Below are 19,024 nucleotides of genomic sequence, written 5' to 3'. Positions count from 1 at the left end.
TGAAAGATCGAGAATGACACTTCAACTCAACAACATCCCTTCAGATTAGGAGGGAGGGGAAGTTCACACATAGTCTTTTGGATTAGGTAAATCCACGTAAATTTTGTAAATAGAAAAATAAAGGTGATTTGTAAACTACTATGGATATTCCACTTGACATTTCGTCAAAACGGATCTTATAATATTATATTTAAAATCCGAGATTCTACATTATTATAATTTTATTTAATTTCTAAATATGTATATTTTACTGTAATTAGTGCATGCACACGAATGGAAATTATGCACAAAAGTAGAGAATCACAACATAAGCTCACACAAACACATAAGACACAAGATATGCTCCCGGGAAAACACTTTTGGGAGAAAGCCCAGTTAGACAGTGAGGTCACTTCACTCTCTTTCTCTATCTGGAAATATGGTTGCAAGTCCAAAGAAGTAATGCATGTGGCCCATGTGTTGCTACAATGCACAAATCCTCTCTGTTTTCTCTACCTCCTACCTCTCGTGGCTATATTTGCTAATATATGGAACAAAATTCTCTTGAAAGAATGGAATACCTCTTCCTCCTAGTTTTCTGGTTATAACACAACCTCATAGCCTAGTAATGGTTAAGTTTGAGTACATCAACTCTTAACTAGAGCTAAAATATAGAGTCTTCTAGAGTCTTTACATAATAATCACGTGGCTATCTCCTTTTCCATGAATAATGGGGGTTGACGTGATATCCTTCGGAATTATAGGTGTGCAAACAAGAAGGTCAACTTCTAAGTGGCATAAGTTTTGCATTTGGACTCTGATTGATGCACTTGTTGCATCGCTGGAAATATATCCATGTGTAAAATAGCATGAAATGGTGTAGTGATAAAGTGGAAAATATTTACCGCAAGAATGTCATTTAATGCCTCAAAATGCTCTGGAAAGGTTCCAGACCTCATTTTTCCTAACTGGTTCCTATCTGTAAACACAATCCTATGAGATGATTCCTCCACATTTTCTACTCCAAATGAATTTATATTGATGACAAACAATATAATGATCCAAACTACAAAAAATGGAATGGAAGACAAAGAGACATCGGGAGATGAAACCCAATAGTCTCCCTCTCCATATATATATTCATGTTCTATCTTAATGGAAAAAAACAAGTTATTCAATGGAGTTACCCTCGTGGGCTAAGAATAATGATGGCAGCTAGGACGGAAGTTACTAAAAAAGTATTTGATGCAACCATTGTGTGTGTATCTATAGTAGATATGATCGTTGTTACCACAATAGTGGATTCCCTGATAGGAGTTGGACTACTTGCATGGAAAACCTTCTCCAAGGTAATTATGGTTGTTGGGGAGGATGTAGTTGTACCAACTATAGATACATTGATTACAGGAGTATCCACATTTGATGTAATAGTAGTTGGTGGAACAATAGCTGTAGCGATATGAGGGGTACGAAAAGTAAGTGGTGTAGGTGAATGGATGTCGACATGGTAGAGAGGTGTAAAGGAAAATATATTAGAAATTGGAGGAGATGCATCACCAATGGGTATATAATTGGAGGCACCCTAGGAACGAAATGGAACTTCCAAGAATTTGGGGTGGGGCCATGCCCAATGGTCAAAAAATGGAATATAGCATGGATTAAATGGGATTTCTAGAGGGTAAAAGTGGGTGGATATAGAAGAGGAATGAATTGCGAGCAATGGAATCAGAATGAAAATTTGAAATATGTAAAAAGACATTAAATTAAAATAAACTAAGACAATAAGGCTCATATTAAATGTAAATATAATATAAATTATGTTACTTGGTGAGGAGGTGATTTACGAATTGGAGGTGGAGATGACTACTCAAAATATTTGGTAGACACATTTTGAAACATAAAATATTAATATTGACTTCTATCAAATAAATTCGTTGTTTGCAAAACAACAATTTTTTAATTCCTGTTAAGTTATCATTGAAGTAAATAAGAACAAAGTCATTCAAATACCATTGTATCAAGTGCCACAATGTCGAATTCAGTAATCATGGTTGCATCAACACTAGGAGATATTACATCTTCCCAACTTGATGGTAGAATATCCTCAAATAGTGTTTTTATATGAAAAAAGAACCTGAGTAGAAAAGTACTTCAAATTTATACTTATTAAATATTTATCATTTACATTATTAAATATACAACCAATTATTTATCATCAATTAAAAGCTACAATAACAATGATACATAGATCACATACCGATCTGAGATTGCTCTGAGCGGTCCCGCGCGCTCCCCTGCCATGGCCGCGCCCTGAGTCCCTCTCGCTGCCCCGCGCCTTGCAGCCTTGCTGCGAGGCCTGCGCTCCCTTCGATCGGGCCTCCTGCCCCCCGAGCCCGCCCTCCCCCTTCCTTCCTTATCCCCGTACCTCCTCTCTCCCCCCCCCCCCGTCTTTCCTGATCTCGCCCTAGCCCCTCCTCGCTCCCGCGCCTAGCAGCGTTCTGCTGCTAGGTCGCCCGCCTCTGGCTGTTCCCCGACCATGGCGGCCTTGGGCCCATCAGGACTGGATCCGGTCGATCTAATGAAATCTTTCGCTTCCCTCACCCAGGAGAACTCCTCGGAAAGGATCAGACCTGTCACTTCTCGCTTCGTCAAAAAAATGGATGAGATCCCAGAAATCCCGCTCCCCCCTGCCCTTCCCAGGAGGATGCGGTAGCTCTAGCTGATAGAGGTTTAGTTGGCCAGTTCACGGGTTTATGGCCCTCCCCTCGCACCGTTCAGCGATGGGTAGAAAGAAATTGGAACTCAATCGTTCAAGGCAAGATTGCGATTCGTTTCTGCGGAAGAGGGTTCTTCACCTTCCTATTCGAAACAGTGGAAGATCGAAACCTAATCTTCTGGAACGGCCCATACTTCATGGATACAAGAGGTCTTTACCTGAACAGATGGACCCCGGATTTCGACCCGGAGATGGACGTCCCCAACGCGGTTCCCGTCTGGGTCCGGCTCCCGCATCTGCCTCTACACTGCTGGGGAGATGAATCAGTGAAAGCAATTGGAAATGGAATAGGGAAGTATATTGACAGATCGGAACCAAAGGAGAACATGCATGCATGTGCAAGAATTTGTGTAGAAGTGGATCTCGGAAAGGGACTACCAGAAGCCATCAAGCTCAGAGTTGATCAATGGACGCATCTCCAGCAAGTCGATTATGAACAGCTCCCCTTCAAGTGCAAGGTATGTCACGAGTACGGACATTTTGCCAATAGATGTAGTAAAGCAAATGCAAATGTTTCTGATTCTAACCCTGAAACAACAGAGGAAGCCTGGGAAACTGTCAAAAAGAAAAGGCCCAACCCTCCTAAAGGAAAAATCAACAACTCTACAGTCCCCCCCCTCCCCCCTTCCCCGTCAGGACCGACTTTTCCCTCATCCTTCAACCATTTCGAAACCCTATCAGAAGCTGATCCTCCTTCCCCTCCCCCCTCCCCGAGAGCCCCCCCTGTCACCCCCGCCTTCCCCCCGCCTTCCTCCCCCCCGCCTTCCTCCCCTCCCCACACTATAGAGAGGATATTAACCCGAAACAAGTCCAAGGAAAGCACCACTTCTGTAGAACCACCAAGAAAAGTCGGAAGGAAAACAAATAAGGAGGTAAGGGATGAGGCGGCAGCAAAAGAAATGACAACAGGGATTCAACAGCCAATGGACACCTATCTGGACAAGATGAAAGGAAATGGCGAGAAAGGGAAAGAGAAAGGAGGTTCCCACTCCAAATTAATCAAGTAATGAATCTGGTCTCTTGGAACTGTAGGGGGATGGGCTCCTCCCTCAAAGTAAATGCAGTCTGCGACCTTCTTAAAGCAGAACATCCTGACATCCTCCTCCTCCAGGAGACCAAGATTAATGAGCAGGAATTCAAGAACTACCTAAAGAATAGCAGAACCTATGAAGGAATTGCAGTAAGCGCAGCTGGCGCCTCAGGTGGCATAGGGACCATCTGGAACAAACAAAAATGGAACCTGTTAAATCAAAGTCAAAGCAGCTGGTGGATCCGTTCAGATATTCAAAACATAGCAGGGACAGAAGATTACATTATCTACAATGTCTACGCCCCCCCCCCCACTACCGGGACAAGGATGCTTGTTGGAAGTCAATTGCGGCAGACCTCCAAGGAACACAAGGACGGAACCTTTTTCTAGGGGGAGACCTAAATCTAATAAGGAATGCTGAAGAAAAGATGGGGGGAAACTTCTTGGCTGATCCCTCAAGGGAAGCCATCGAAGAAATCATTCTAAACCACAATTTAGTAGACTTCCCTCCCCAGAATGGGCGTTTTACCTGGTCCAACAAGAGAGCAGGTCGAAATAATATCAAGGAAAGACTGGATCGTATCCTTGTTCAAGACAGAATAGTGGCTAAATTCGCATGCATCAAAAGCCTCATTATCCAAGGATATTTCTCAGATCATAAGCCTGTAGCACTTAAATTGGATAAAGGAGAAAATCTGGGTCCGCTCCCATTCAGATACAACAAAGCGTGGGATAAACAGGAAGATTTCCGAGCTCTGATCAAAGAACATTGGTCAACAGAGATCAGAGGATCCCCACACTATGTTTGGGAATCCAAAATAAAGATTCTGCGTTGGGCCATAAAACAGTGGGCCAAAAGCAAGGCAACAGAAGAAAATCGAAACAAATCTGCACTCCAAGCCAAACTCATGCAGTGGGACCAAGGGAAAGATAGCAGACAAGACACGGAAGAGGAGCAGATCCAAGAGATGGAAATTCAAAAGGAATTATATAAGCTGAACAGAAAAGAAGAAGAGGAACAAAGACAAAAGTCAAGGTGTCTATGGCTCAAGTCGGGAGATAGAAACACCTCTTTTTTTCACAACAATTTGAAAATGAGGAGAGCAGGTAACTATATAGATAAAATAACAGTTGATGGAGTAGAAATTAAAGAGCAAAAGGAAATCATGGAGGCTGCGTCTGCTCATTTCCAAGATCTCCTCACTGCGGACCAGCAAAGCAGTGATGGCATGGAAATCCTTGACACGATGGAATGCAAAATCTCTGGGGACCAAAACTCTGAGCTGGACAAAGAAATTACTGAAGAAGAGATTGAGCAAACAATCCGCAACATGGCCTCAGACAAGGCCCCGGGACCCGATGGTTTCACTGTGGACTTCTACAAGACACATTGGGACATCATCAAAAAGGATTACATCATAGTTGTTAGAAATTTCTTCCAAAGATGCAAGATGGGCAGTGGAATAAAATCCTCCTTCCTAGCTTTAATCCCCAAAGATCCCAACCCTCTCACCTTTAACCGTTTTCGCCCTATCTCCCTCTGCAACGTCTCCTACAAAATCGTAACTAAGATCCTTGCTAACAGGCTTAAATCCATCCTCCCTACCCTCATCTCTGAGAACCAAGGGGGTTTTGTCCCGAAGAGACAAATTGCTGACAATGTAATTCTTATCCAAGAGGCTATTCAAAGCAGTATCACCAGGAAAGAAAAGGGTATGATAATGAAGTTGGACATGGCCAATGCATTCGATCGAGTAAACCACTCTTTCCTCCAGGCTGTCCTTAAAAAGATGGGCGTATCCGAGACCCTTATAAGCAGGGTTCGGGAGTGCATATCGGGCAATTGGACTGCCCCCCTCATTAATGGAAGGCCCAGCAGAGCTTTCAAAAGCTCTAGGGGCCTGAGGCAAGGGTGCCCGCTCTCGCCCTTCCTCTACATTCTCATGGCGGAAGCTCTAAGCTCGAAGCTGGAAAATTTGAGGAGGAAAAGAGAAATAACAGGGATTGAAATTGTCAGAGGGTCGAAAGGAATTAATCATTCTCTGTTTGCGGATGATACTCTTCTTATAGGAGGTGCATCTTGCATTATGGCGAGAAGATTTAAAAAAGTCTTGGAACTCTTTCTTCTTGCCTCAGGTGGCAAACTTAACAATAACAAGAGCATGTTATATGCCTGGAACACTCCTAATCATATCTTACAGCGCATATCCCTCATCATGGAAATTCCAGCTCAGTTAAATTGGTCCCATTTCATGTATCTGGGGCTCCCCCTGGCTAAAGAAACAATCAATTCAGGGATTTGGGTCAAGATCATCGAAAAACTCAGAGGCAAATTGCAAAGTTGGGGAGTGCACTGGTTAAACTTAGCAGGTAGATCGATTCTAATCAAGTCCGTCCTCGCTTCTCTTCCCATTTATCAGTTCGCTATCGCTCTAGCTCCGGCAAGCATTCACAAACATATGGAGTCGATTATTCGGAGCTTTCTGTGGCAAGGAGGCAAGCAGAATACCAAGAAGTTCAGTTTGGTAAAGTGGGATAAGGTGATCCTTCCGGTGGAAAAGGGCGGGCTAGGAATAAGGGTTCCTAGGTTAGCAAATCTAGCCTTGGGCTTCAAACTGATCTGGAGGATTCTAAACGAAAAAGATGCTTGGTGGACCTCCATAATGAAGAAGAAATACCTGAACGGTCCAAATAGCAATATCCTAACAGAAAACATCATAGAAAGACAAGGCACTCCAACTTGGAACCTTATCAAGAAATCTCTTCCCCTTTGCAAGCCGTTCATATCTAGAGCTCCTGGGAATGGCAGCGATATAAGCATCTGGAGAGATAGAATAATGGGGTCACAGGCCAGAGAAACTCTTCGTCATCTGGTTCCTCTCCATCGGTGGATGGCTGACTCGAATTTCAACTCTCTCTCCGATATCTCTTTATGGGATCATAATTGCTGGGCTGGTTGGTCCCTTCCCAATCTCCCTCTGAACTTAGCCAAGCTCTGGGACGAGCTCAAAAGCTCCCTCAGTGGTTCAGCCCCCATCAGCAGAGGGGAAGAAGATAAGTTCGTTTGGGACCCAAATGGGGGCAATTACTCAGTCAAAGAAGGATACAAAGCCCTCCAGGACATCTCAGTGGTAAACAATTGGCCCCTGTACAAAGCTGCATGGCGCCCTGAATGCCTCCCAAAGGTCAAATTTTTCAATTGGACTCTTCTCCACGGTAAAATCCTAACTGCCGAGAACCTCAGGAAGCGAGGTATCCAGGGGCCTTCTATGTGTTGTCTTTGCAGGTCAGCAGAAGAAACCATCACTCATCTCTTTGTCGAGTGCCCGATTTCTAAAGCTTGTTGGCATCTCCTCTCTGGTGCTATCTCTTCAGAAGCCCTCCCTCCTCAGATCACGACCCTCCATAAAAACTGGGACAAAAGACTATATCAACCCAAAAAAGGTAACCACATAGTGCACAGGATCTGGAACAGCATCCCTGCAATTCTGAGTTGGCAAATCTGGATTGCACGCAATAAGTGCATTTTCAATAACCAAAAGACTTCCATTTCAGGCATCGTGGCTAAATCTACTGCCCTCATTGCTGAGTCTTTCGAAGCAATAGGGGTTTCTAAGAAAGACCTGGAGGTCGAGGATGAAAGGCTCAAGGACTGGCTGGGAAAATTTAATCTTACTCCAAGACCTTGTGTAGGTATCAGAGAGAGGAAGGGCAGCCAGAATTGGAAGCTTCGTGGCACTGAAGAGGAAATTAGTAATTGGATAAGAAATCAAAAAAGGCCTACTCTGTATTTTGATGGAGCCTCAAAAAAGAACCTGGGTCAAGCTGGGGCCGGTGGGATCATTAAGGATTTGCAGGGGAACACTATGGTATCCTTTGAATGGGGATTAGGCCAAATGACCAATAACAAAGCCGAGGCCTATGGTCTCCTTTTGGGCTCTCTCATTGCAAGGAATCTCGGCCTTCAGAACCTACTCATCTTAGGAGATTCAGCTATTATAATATCTGCCATGAGTACAGGGAGAGATTTCAAACAACTGGCCCTCAACAATATCAAGAATCGAATCATGGAGAATGTTAGAGTGTTAGGAGAAGTTACTTTCACTCACATCCTCAGGAATTTCAACAAGGAGGCCGATCAGCAAGCAAACCAAGCGGTCAGAAGGAGTATCGGCCAGGTCAGAGAGAATAACTCATACTATGTCAAGGATATACCGTAACTACAAGCCCGCCGCCGTCCCTTATCAGGGGAAAAGTCATTTCAGGCACCAGAGCCATCTTATCGTATCTCTCTCTAAATCCCAAAGCTGCACAAACCGGCTCAATGACAGAGCCTCTCAACCTCGGGCCTCCAAATCTCTCATCGACCGAACAGCTCGCGTGACTCCCTGTCCTTCCAAGGCAGGCTCTTCTGGCGTCTTCAGCAAAGCCCATACCTCTCGCACGCAGACTGTCAAAAGGGTAATCATGACCCTTGTTCGTTTTCATTCTATCCTCGAGCATACTCAGTCCCGATCCATCAGCGCGCAGAACCTCCCTTCTCCTACAAATAGTGGACAGCCTCATAACCTCTCCTCAGTCTGTGATTGCGCCTCTACAGCTAGTTCTTGGTGCAGTTTGGAAGCACTCTCCTCTTCAAGGATTCTTGTCATCGGCCCTGATCCTGGGGTAAGAAAGTTTCAATTCTATGTGAATTTGTTTTTATCTAATAGTCGCTCTTGTCCCTTCAGCAGTGACTACCAGAAGGGTGAAAAGCCCTCTCGCCTTCTCCTAAATCCTCAGCTCCTCCGAGGTCCCGCGCTCTCCAAGGCTGTTTCAGAATCCCTATTCAAAAGCACGCACGCCCCTTTCTCCCCTCAGGTCACTCCAATGGCGGGACAGCCAGGCCAGACCTCCAACCAGGCCCAGATCAAAGACCCTATGAGGAACATTTTCAATAACAAAGATTGCAATATGTGTAAGGCACACACCGTAATGATCAACAGCCTTATAGCTCAGGTGAAGGAACTAACAGAAGATTACCATGCGGATAGAAATTCCAAAAGAAAGAAGTTGGAAAAAAGGAAAAGGGAAATTGAAGATCTAAAAGATCGCTGTATCCACATGGAGGCGGTTATAGATCATCTGCGCACCCTCACTGAGAGCCACCATGCAGAAAATTCGACTAGAGCCAGTGCCCGGAAGGAAGACTCGGTCACTCCTCATTACCCTTGATTTTATGCATTGCAAATTTGCTTGGTTAGGAGGTTCTTATGTAAGGCAGTATAGCCGCTTGTTTACTGTTTTGTGTTCAATTAAGAGAAACTATGAGGATAATGGGTCTGCGTACCCGGTTTGGTACCTCATTTCTCATACTCTTCCCCGCTATGTACTAGATCTTATTTCAGAATGTTTTTCTAATATATGAGTAGCCGACATTGTAAAAAAAAAAAAAACAATGATACATATAACTCTTTTTGATAGGATCGTTCATTGAGTCATGGAAATATGCCTACAATGAGAGCATAAATGTGGCACTAATTAACTTGAACCAAAGGTACATGTTTTCCTAACTAGAGTATATGGTCTATAGTTAATGTGGCTTGAAGGGCCTACACTTGGAGGTGTATGATAGTCCTCTTCTGGATTTCCTCTAGAGGTTTCCTTAAACAAACTCTGCTACACTAGACTATGGTGGACTTCATCTAGAGGTTACCTTTCAATGGATTGTGCCTACAAATTGGTCAATCTTATATGGAGCCATGACCGATCCCCTAGAACTCAATAATGCCAAAATAGTTAACATGGATACCGATTATGAACTTGTCCAACGATTTCTATAGGACATATAATGTTGCATCCCTACTATTAAAAGGATTTTTATAAAAAAATCCCATTAAAAAATGACTAACATAGTTCTATTCACACAAATCAAATGTGTGCCAATCCATGTAAATATATATCTTCCTTAGATAAGGCATCTGGTTAATTCTTTGGTCACATAAATAAAATGTGTGCCAATCCATGTAAATATATATCTTCCTCAAATAAGGGGATTGGTTAATCCTTTGTTCAATAAATAACTCCAGAATCATTTGTTTGGTAGTACTTAAATATTTAACTTGCTCTTTACTGATACTAGTGGAGTAGAATTATCTTATCATGGCCCTTACATATTCAATGATATTTGGTAGTTTAACGTTGGCATAATTAATGTAGGAAATTATGTTGTCAATGGATATGGCTATTGAGATTCATGATGGTCCCATTATATTCGTGAATTCCTCAACCAATATTTTTTATTTATTTAAATCATCTATAATATACATCTGTAATTTAAGATTGATAAATCTACAAAAAAAACATTACCTTAAAATTTTGCATTTTTATTTCATTAGAAAAAATTAAATGTGAGACTTACCTCAACCAACTTAACCACAAGATGATATTTACCATGAGCATGGTTGTCTTCTCTCTGAGTTAAAATCCTTAGCAAAATGCTAAATAATGGTTCAGAGAGTAGAATGAGGCTATGCAAACATTTTTGTATTTGTATAGAGAAACAAATAAATGTTATCTTTCAAAATGTTGAAATACCATATATAATTGATCTAATATATTAATAGCATTAAATAATAATTGACATAGCACAATATTGAAGCAATAGAAGGATGAAAAAATACAATTATTTTTCGTTGAAGAATGAAAAAATTATAACATAATTATTTTTTTAGGAGGATTACTGTGTAACTTTAAATAAGGGATATTCCAACAATAAATAATGTCATAAGACAATATGTTATTTTTCCTCCTTTCCTTGCATTCTTTCCTGAATCCCATTACTATTATTAGAGGTGGGGAGAGAAAATGTTTGTATTCACATCTTTGGTGAAAGACATAAATTTATATGTCTTAAACTAATCGGTATGTTTCACTGAGGATCTAAAAGATGGAGATATTGCACCCTTTCATTCTTCTTTCTTGCTATATATTTGTAATATTTTTTTTTCAAGTAAACTTAGTCACACCTAGGTGGTGTTTTAGAAGTTGGATCTTGAATGGATGCCAAAGGAGTTATTGATTATTCAAGAAATCTTCTTATCCCATTGTAATATAATCCCTATAAAATGGTTGATGACTATAATTTAATTGAAGTGAACAAATTATGGTCTTTGATACTATGAAGTACTAAAATATTTGTATCGTTAATTGTTGAATTAATATAATGAGATATATGTTGATCAAACTCATAAGCTGTTTTTCTCAATTACAATTTCTAATGTAAATCTTCATGTATTGTTTAAGTAATATTATTAGTATTATATTTTAAATTCCTTTAGTATTACCTTTCTTGAAAAAGTTTATGAAATGACTCATTTGATATTAGAGTTTATTGGATTTAAGGGGATTCCTTTGTCATTATGGTTTAACTTGTTTTATGAAGTGAAAAGTTATTTTGTGTTTAGTATAAACCAATGGTTGAGTGGGATGTTTGTGTAATAAATCTTGTGAAATCAAAATTGCAAGCACTTCATGGTCATAAATAGAAACTTTTAATGGATAGAGCATCAACTTATGGAAGGTAAAGATAAAATATGTTATGGTATATAGAGAATAGTGGATTCTCTTCATCCAGGTACAATGTTCATTGATATTTGAAAATAACATTGCAAAAAAAGAGAAAGGAGAAAGAAAAGACCATTAGGAGAATTTTGAGACCTAAAATGGGAATCCTCGGGAGAAATGAAGAATAATATTAAAAGTAATAAAATAACAGTTATGAATTTTTAAAGGAAGAGAAAGAAAACTTTTATTTTTCATTATATTTCTCATATATCTCCTTATATGTTTACTTAATTTCAACTGTAGAAACATTTTGGATCTGGAATTAGATTTTGCATAGAATGACTATGTACTATGCATAATTTTGAGTAGACCCATATCAACAAAAAATGAACGTACATGAAAAAACATGTTTCTTTCAAGAAACACATTTCTTTTCATGAATTTTCAATGTTTCTTTGCGTGGTTGTATCGAAAAGTAGGTAATATCGAAACTCATTGCATACATAATATAATTCCATGTCCAATGAACTTTAACTCTTGAAATTTGACTAAAACTATAAGTAGATAAGTCCAAAATACGATTAATAGTAGTTATATTCTTCTTTTCCATACAAACATTTTTACCGTTGCGAATGAGATTATCATTTTGAATCCTATTCGCTCTCTTAATTTTTTTTTTGGTAGATTTCTCAGTTTTAGAGCCATTTTCTACCTTAAAATTAATCTGATGGATTCAACTGTACCTCTAGTATTTGGTGTTGTTGAATTTTTCTAGACAAGAACATATAAATAAGATCTAGGATAAGTTCAAAAATTTACATTAGTTAAAGTGCCTTGTAAACAAGTGATTTCTATGAAGGAATTTGTATCACCATAGAAGGTGATCCTATTATGAAGAATCCAAATTCCTTGATCAACACTGTGTTCATCAAGATTTATTAATGAATACTAATTTTTAGAGAACCCTCATAGAAAGAAGAAGATTTTTTACTTTCCAAACTCTTAGTTTCTTATTTTGACCTTTGACTTGCTCTCTTAGAAAATTATTAATTATTTTAATGGCTACCTTGTGGCTTAATTCATTTAACAACTATTCAACACGCATTCATACATCATTAATATTTTATAGGTTCTTATACATCATTAAGGTTTCTTGAATTCTTATACATCATTAAGCTTCTCGGTCTCTGATCATCGGTTCATTGTTCACCCAAAACATTGGACAAGTTAAACCTTTTACATAGTTTTCTTCAGGAAAATTTTCACAACGTGAAAGTGATTGATGCTATAATTTATACCACTCATGTCCTCATTAAATGAGATAGTAATTTACATGTTTGTTCATGTTATTTAATAAGAATTAAAAGAAATATTATGTGGAGAGTGAGTGAAGAGTTTGTGGACACAATCCAAAAACAAAAATTATAGGATCATGACTTCAAATGATTTCTCTCTTATAAATGTTCTTATGAACAAAAATTAGAAGAGAATAAAATCAATAAATCTTAGACCTTAGGCATTGTACATGTTGGTTGAGTTCCTCAATTCTTTGACTTTTCAAATCTATTTTAATGTTATGCACGTAAATTTGGCACCCAAGAAAGACATATAGTTTAAGGCGATGGAACTCTTATTCCCATAACACGTGATGAATTAAAGAAAATGCTTCAACTTCTAGAAGTGAACATTGTTTTAAATATTTTAAGAATAGATGCTATACTTAATAATTATGATGAAGGTAAAATTGTCAAGAACTTTTTCAATAAAACAACTAAAGATCTAGTGAATTTTAGAAATATCAATGGAAGTACATTAGATAACTCATATTGAGAATATTCCTAGTTATGTTTACTAAAATTACTAACCATGAACATAAGAAACCTAATTATTTTCTATGTGTATTGGATTATTTTTGCTTATTAGGAAGCCTGAGTCTATTAGGATCATGAAAATTTAGCCAAAATTTCATATGAATTTAGAGATTTTAATCACACAAAAAAAATTCTACATGAATTCATAGCTCATCTACCTCACTATCTACTATTACGTTTTCAATGGTCTACCCAAATCACAACACACCAACTTTGGCATAGATCTAGTACAATTTGGGTATCCATCAATGTACAAACAAAATGAATATTTCTACTTTTATCATGTACAGAATAATTTGCTTACAAAATATAGAAAAAGGTCGGTTCATTCAGTGGATAATAGATTTTCTTATGAAGCCATTATTTTTCTCAAAGGGAAGAGTGTTTTCCATTCGCAAGTAGGATTTTTATTTGGATTTTAAGGGAAGCCATTTGTTCTTTTAGTTTACGTATGTGATAAGTTATTTATGGAAAAAATCTATTGAGAGGAAAAAATAGCTTACCTCACTTCCTATTTTAATGGGCCACTTGGCAACTTAGGTATTAAAAAAATATTTGATATAGATAAATATTCTATTTATTTCTATGTGCTTGAATTAAAATATTAGAAATGGCCACTTGGCCACTTAAGTATTAAAAAAAAATTTGATATAGATAAATATTCTATTTATTTTTATGTGTTTGAATTAAAATATTAAAGTTGACTAGGGTTTTGACCCGGTGGCCATATTTACCACTCATATCAGTTTGATAGGATATGGTTCATTTCTTCAAGAAAGGCATATAGAATGGAGCTGAGATAATTAAGTTTTAATTGACAGACTAACAAGAAATTCATTTATGTCCCACTACATTATAGAGTTCAAATAAAAAGAAAATTTTAGACGAATACACTCCCGCAAGTGGCAACTCAGCTCCACGAAAATCTTATAACAACACCTCTACATGGGATAAGTCGTTTGGGAAACTTCAATGAACATGTCACTAGAGATTGATGAGTATGCAACTTTCATTTATGCTCATGTGAATGTTGTATCATATGGTTTTTAACAACCTTTTTATATAAATCCTAGTCATATCTCATTTGTGTTCTATGTATTTTTTTTATTTCTTTCAATTATTTCAAAGAGGAGTGCCACCTCTTTAAGAAAAAATGGTATAATGTTTTTCGCTCAAATTTTTTTTTGAGTTTTTTTGCTAGTTCCAACAATCAACACCTTGTATGTCAATTAGAATTTTTTAATATTAAGATGATGGAAGAAGATTATATTTATATATTTATATATATATAGATATATATATAATTAATAATGTGCTTTGCTAGACTCTTGTATGAACTCAAAAAAATCACATTAATGTTTCAGGCGTATTTGTATATTAACTATCAACCAAAAAAAAGTGGAGAAAATCCATGGAAGGTGATAAATAATGTTTGATCTATATGTGGTTATCCACATAAGAATAAAACTAAGTCATTGAGGGATATATATAGAGAGAGAGGGGGTACATGTAAATATTTAGGAAAAGTTACCAGGAAATTTTGGAAATGTGGTGGAACATGGAATTATATGAAATATTGTTGATAAAAAGAAGGGACTCAATTATGCCCCTTCCATAAAGAAAAACTCATCCGTGAATGAAAGAGGTGAAGTTTAAGTGGCATCCATGGGTAAAATTTTGGATCATGATGTAACTTTAATCAAATTAAGTATTTAATTGCATATGGATCCTCAGAAGGAGTTGTTCACTAAATATGAGAAGGGGAATGGAGACATTTTTATCTTCAAACATGACTTGATAGCCCAAAACATAATTCATGGAGGGGTCATGATTTTTTTCAAAAATGAAAATATTAAAACTAATGCTAGGGATCTCCAGATTCTAAATTTTTTGAAAAGAATGATATCAATAAGTAATATAGGTGATGTGACCATGCATACAATATTTGGAAAGGGAACATAGCATAGGGTTTAGGAAACAATGGTGTGAAGAAGCACACATTGCATACAATATCTTTACAAGATGTTAGGATACATTATTAGTGAAATTGCAATAGTTAAGTTGTTCACAAGGGTGGAAATGTACAAGACATGACCCTTTCTATCCTTGCAAGTTGATTATAAATATGGGTACATATTGGAGGGATATCCTTTCATTATAACACGATAAATATATAAATATATAGTTGAAGGAATGTCTAATTTATGAGAAGGATATGGTTTTTACGAAAATTGTATATATGGCAAATATAATCGGCTATGATTCCCATTAGTGCTAGAAGAAAAAAGGGGATACCTGAGTTGATATATAGTGATGTTTTTGTACCTCCTCCTATTACATCATTGGGTGAATCTTCGTACTAGTTTTCATTCCTATATGCTTTTTGGAGGAACATATGAATGCATTTCTTTAAAATTACATCTAATATTTAAAATAAATCTAAAGGTTTTAAGGTTCTTGTATAGAATGATATGGGGAAGAAAATAAATATGTTGAGGAAAAATTATCGTTGAGAGTTATGCAAAATGAAATTCGAGAAATTTTGTAAGAAGTGTAGGATAACAAGGGAAAGATTGCTCCATCTAGAGCTTAATATAATCAAAATGGAAAATAGTAACCAATATGTTCACAGGGAAGGATAGAAGTATGTCATGCCATAGGGATATCACAATAATATTTGGCATAGATAATGGATGCTACATGATAATTGGTAATTTGATTTCCTACATCAATGCTAGTTGAAAAAATTGTACATGAGCCATGGACTTATAAAAAAATCTCTCTTAAACATGTTACACTTTTTGGTCGAAACACTTATGTGAATGATCAAAGGGAAAGTATATGTAAGTTAGATAATAAATCTAAGATGTATATCTTTATTGGCTATAAAGATCATATGAAAGGTAATAAAATTTGGAACCTGTTAATGAAGAAGGCTTTCTAATGTTAGGATGTTGTGCTTAGAGAGGTTGAAAAGGTCCCCATGTAGGATATTTAATCAATGTAAGAAAAACTACAGAAAATAGAGTTTGAATTGGAGTGTTGGGAATATTAGTTATAAACATAATACAACTAGAAATTTATTCCCCCCGAGATGTTCATTCAAGTTTTATTCTATCTATTACATATTATGACCCTAGAATTATTAAGGAGGTAGCAAATTCAAATTGCATTAAACGATATAAAACTTCCATTGTTTAATATAATAATGTGTTTATAGTGAAGCATGACACCTTAAATAATTTTGGAGATACATTGACTATATTTGTTGGTCATATAAACATCTACTGGTGTAGGGAATGAATAGGAATTGTTTCCTATAATGGCCAACAATATGGATTCCTTCCTACTTTCCCAAATTTCCCAATGTATTTAACAAGTGACAAAAGTTAAATATAATGTATATATTTTATAGATATACTTGGTATCATCTACTTGAGGCTTTAGAGGTTAACTCCAAAAAGAAAGGGTTTCATAGGGGTGAGATGCCCCATCATCTCTGGAAGCATTAGAGAATTGGGGCCTATGACGACAAATGATATTTTTTTTTGTTCTCCATGTATTGTTTTCAATAGTTGTTTCAATCCACTCTAATATAATCATGGTTGAGTGCTTTCTATTGTTATTTAGTATGAATTAGTAGATTAGGGTTTTGGGTGTTGCACGAAACTCAAATATTTGTATTGTTAATTATCGAGATATCACAATAAGATATAGAGAAATTAACCTCCAAATTTAGTTAATTTACATGCTTATAAGCTTCAAAAGGTAAATATTTATGTAGTGTGTGCTTAAAAAAGTGATTACTATGTATTAGACCTTGTTCTTATCCATTTTATTGAAGTTATTTATGAAATGAATTATTTGTGCAAAACATCCTCTTATTCCACTTTTAGTTTCTCATGTTTTTTACTTATTGGTATAACCTATAAATCCTTATGGGACTTCAACATTTGTGCATTATATTAAGCATAATTTCTTCTATATTACAGTTTTGAAACATTTCTCTTCTCCCATATTTTCCTTCTCAAAATCATCTAGTTTTTAAAGAGCTTCAATTTTGATATCTCATGATCGGCATGGTGCACTCTGAGATGGATTTGATCGCTCAACCCTTTATGTTGCACATTTCTACATCTTCTATGAGCGATCTAAACCACGCTAACTTAAATTCTTTCCTCTAGCATTTATTTTGAAGTGGGGTTATCCCTTTGAACTTAAGGGCCATTTTTCACAAAATTCCCATAAAATGATACACATTTGACAAGAAATGAAGGAAATTTCTCCTCATCTAGTCTTGGTTGTGACTCCACCCACATACATTGATTTTCAGTATCTTCAGAGAACTTTCTCTATATTGTTTTTCGAAATGTGCAACCAAAATGAAAGAATAAGCATAATTTTCCTTTTGACTAAAGATGGTACCAATATATATAGAATATTTTGTCCAATGGATTCAAGTTACAAGGTTTCTTGGCCTTCTATTAAATGTACACCTTCCATGCCATAACCTTAATATATTAAGGGTTTGGAATGCCCCCTTAATCCAAAAGGTTGTATATGAGTCCATGAAGAGAGCTAAAGTGAAAAACGACATGACAAACAATGACTTGATGTGCTCTCTGAAATGGTTGTTTAAGGAAGAACAAAATCCGAATGAGGTAGAAGAACTCAAGGTCTCTATGGATGGTAGTTTAAGGTTGACCACCAACTTTGGAACTAGAGCTTAAAGTAATTCCCATAACAAGTCCAAAACTAGCTAGAAGTTGAAGTCTTCTAATAGTGGAATTTATCTCTAATGATGGTTTCAAGATAACCACAAATTGATGTAGAAAAATATGAATGATTTTGCCAATGGTAGTTTAAGGTAAGGCACCATCAAAAAATCATTCTGACGCAGGAGCATATAGCTCAGGGTGAACAGAAAACGGACATGTTTGTTTCACAAGTTTACATGTAGACAAGTTGACAGGTCATTGTACCTAAGTCTTTTAAATTCCTTTAATTCCTAGCATTTAGGACTTAACAGCACGTTATGTTTTTTTTTAATTTCATTTTAATTTCCTTTAGTTAATGTTTTGAATTAATCATAGAATTTAGGTGAACATAAATTAATAGTTATCTGATGTAACTTCTTGTAACTGTTGACAGTTTCTAAAATTCTTCAGCAACTCATAAAAAAAAGAAAAAATGAGACATTGGAAGGATTGATTCCATCATAGCAGAAAATTGAAATACAAATCATACAAGAATTTATTTCAAGATCATCTGAGTCCATTCGCAACTGAGTATACTTTCTTTTTTCGTTACATGATAATATTGGATGAATTATAAATAGTGGTAAGAACTGGTAAACAATTGTTTTCTATAGGTGCCAAAGGAATGACAGAGTTGACAAGGCCGAGAGAAAGTGGGTGTGAGTACAACAAAACCACAGACGAAGTTACATCCAAGTAACAATTTTTTTTCTAGAAATGCTATAGGTCTACAACTACAAGAATACACTAATCATTTTTGACAAGGGAAATCACCAGAATAACCAGAGGGTTCCACACAACCACAAAATCATTACAATAACCATCAGGTATCATTCCCACTGAAGCACTGTAATTTTTTTACGAAGAATCACACAATAGCATTTATATAAATATCTGAAACAGTAAAATTCCAAGGTAGATAAATTACATTGCGTATTCGACAAACAAACTGGACTCAAAACCCCAGCGTTGAAAAGATAAGCAACCTAACTGTAAGTGCCAAGACTAGAACCCAGAAAATGCTCGTTTGACAGGCTAAGAGCTGTGACCGCACACAGTACTAGAA

The sequence above is a fragment of the Pinus tabuliformis genome, chromosome 5_2 (assembly GCF_031772625.1).
Source record: "Pinus tabuliformis cultivar Carrire ecotype Pingquan chromosome 5_2, CPIR1, whole genome shotgun sequence".
NCBI classification, from domain to species: Eukaryota; Viridiplantae; Streptophyta; class Pinopsida; order Pinales; family Pinaceae; genus Pinus; species Pinus tabuliformis.
The sequence above is the reverse complement of the archived record's forward strand: the minus strand, read 5'-3'. Positions refer to the sequence as shown.